Genomic DNA, 2,500 nt, shown 5'->3' on the forward strand with positions numbered 1-2,500 from the left:
ATTATAACCAAGCAATCTACTCATGCGTGTCTGAAATATTGTACTTACAGCTATACAGAGATGGTTAAGAATTTAGTTATAGACTTATAGTAGTAGTAGTAGTAGTAGTAGTAGTAGTAGTAGTAGTAGCAGCAGTAGTAGTAATAATAATAATAGTAGTAGTAGTAGTAGTAGTACAAGTAGCTATTTTTGTTGTTATTCTTGTTGTTGCTGTTGTTTCATGAATCTTCAAAGCATATTTCGAAAATCATGGGAAAAATAGGAGTCATAGGATCCTATTTCACATTCTCTCTCTCTCTGTTATCGCTATCGAGAGAGAGAGAGAGAGAGAGAGAGAGAGAGAGAGAGAGAGAGAGAGAGAGAGAGATAAAAATGAAAGAGAAAAAAAAAGTATATAACCAATAACAGAGAACCACTCAAGGACAGTTAAACCAAACATCCCTCAGAGCTTTTATTAGCTGCTATAGGAAAAAAAAATAAATACCGGCTGTTCTTTTTTCCGCCTTGCTGACTCTTAAATCAAAAGGAAATAAGGTGCGAACAAAACATACGGAAAAATTTAGACTCGATCGAAGTTTTGGAGTTTTGAACAATAACATGAGGGATCGTAGCTTAAGTAAAAAAAAAAAAAAAAAAAAAAAAAAAAAAATATATATATATATATATATATATATATATATATATATATATATATATATGAAACGATATGCACGACAAGAGGAAGAGTTGGGATGTTACGTGAAAGAGGAGGATCGACCGTGTAAAATAAAATGAAAGATAGCCTACAACTGCGAGGCCGACAGGAAGAGGAAAAAAAAGGAAAGAAAGGAAAGCTGGGATGGACAACATTTCAGTAATGGTGAGATAGAAAAATGATGATGATGATAATAATAATAATAATAATAATAATAATAATAATAATAATAACAATAATAATATCAATAATAATAATAATAATCAGCGACAGTAATGATGAAATGGAACAAAAGGAGGCAATAAGGATGAAGTTTAATGTATGCAGAAAAGAAAACAGGCATGAAGAGCAATTTACGTTGAAAGAGGCCATGGAGATAGAAAACCGGCATGGTGGATGACTTGCGAGAACGTCTTTATGATGACTTGTGTGATGGGGGTTTGTTTGCTTTTTCCTTTGTTTCATTGCTGGGACAGCCTGCTTTGTGAGAACTTACTTGCACTGTCTTCCCTCATCCAGTGATGGTTCTACATGAAATAATGACATTGTGGAATTGAGTTGCATGGAAATGGAAAACTATTAACTGATAAGTAATGACAGTTAATCAGCAATAGTACTAGGTAAATTTATACAGTTATACCAACAGCTAGCTGCTCATTTCCAATTGAAACTTTAGTGTTACATAAATAATATGAAGCTTGAACCAAAGCACATCAATGTTAGAAATGGTGTTAATGAAATAACTTTTCTTTATGCAGGAATAGCATCGGCCAAGGGCAAAACTGAAAAGACAAAGTACTGAGGTGCCCAGTCCCCCTACAGAGGTTAAAACAGTAAGCAAAAATTTTATTACAATCGTCTTAAAATCTCACCCTGAAATTATTTCAAGGTGGAGGAGATACAGAAACAGGCAAGAAGTTCCAGCTTACCAAAAAAATGGCTGAAAAATTGAGAATACTGGTTAACTCTTGCATTAGAGAGGTAGATAGAATAGGAGTGAAAGAAAATCGTATGCAGGAACATGAGAGGAGGGGGAAGCGTGAAAAAAAGAGGTAGAGACAGCAAAAGATGCAACATAGTAATGACAAGCCTGAAGACAGTTAAAAGAGAATAGTTAGCAAGACAAAAAACTTTTGATTCCAACTTAGAAAGTCTGGAACCCCTCAAATACTCATGAAGAACACTCCATACATGGACAGATAAGGCCCCTGTACAGAGTTAAAAGCTTGTCGAGTGAAAACAAAGCTGATAGAGATAACTCAGAATGCCTGACTTCATAGAAGCTGTCAAATGTGTAAGAACTAGTCTCCCATTTATTCTGCATCCTTTCAACAATACCTTAAGCATGATATGAAAAATGAAAATGAAACTCGAGCTACATTAGATGACAATACATTTTACCAATTGTAAAGGGTGTTGTAAGAGAGCAGTATTCATTACATCAAAATAATGTTTGGTGTAACTTAATACGAGTATACCAGAAGTCTCAGTTTCTAATTTTGTTCTAGCTTATCAATTTTGCATTCTTTATACAAAAGACAGTAAATTTTAATGAAAGGCACTTTTCTCTCTTATTTTGCATTAGGATAATGTAACACACCACTTCAAATCCAAACTGCTTTATTTGTCTAAGTTTGCCTGCTAAGACAGTCCTGTTGAGACCATCCTATGGAGAACCGTGCACGCTACTGACTAGAACAGCACATGATAATCATGCACTCCTTCTTACATTCGTCCACATTGCTATGTGTATACGTACCATCGTTCACTCATACTGGTCATATATACAGTACAAATGATGCCTAT

The 2,500-nt window shown here is 34.5% G+C and overlaps 1 protein-coding gene across 1 annotated transcript in view; it reads right to left on the reverse strand.

Annotated features, from left to right (window-relative positions):
- Positions 1–2,297: 2,297 nt before the first annotated feature.
- LOC123513063 (arfaptin-2-like) overlaps positions 2,298–2,500 on the reverse strand; it is a 26,985-nt gene continuing 26,782 nt past the window's right edge. The window contains exon 9 of the mRNA XM_045269899.1: positions 2,298–2,500. This exon is cut by the window's right edge and continues 1,167 nt beyond it. The gene's annotated coding sequence lies outside the window, so the exon portion shown is untranslated.

The sequence above is a fragment of the Portunus trituberculatus genome, chromosome 35, assembly GCF_017591435.1.
Source record: "Portunus trituberculatus isolate SZX2019 chromosome 35, ASM1759143v1, whole genome shotgun sequence".
NCBI classification, from domain to species: domain Eukaryota; kingdom Metazoa; phylum Arthropoda; class Malacostraca; order Decapoda; family Portunidae; genus Portunus; species Portunus trituberculatus.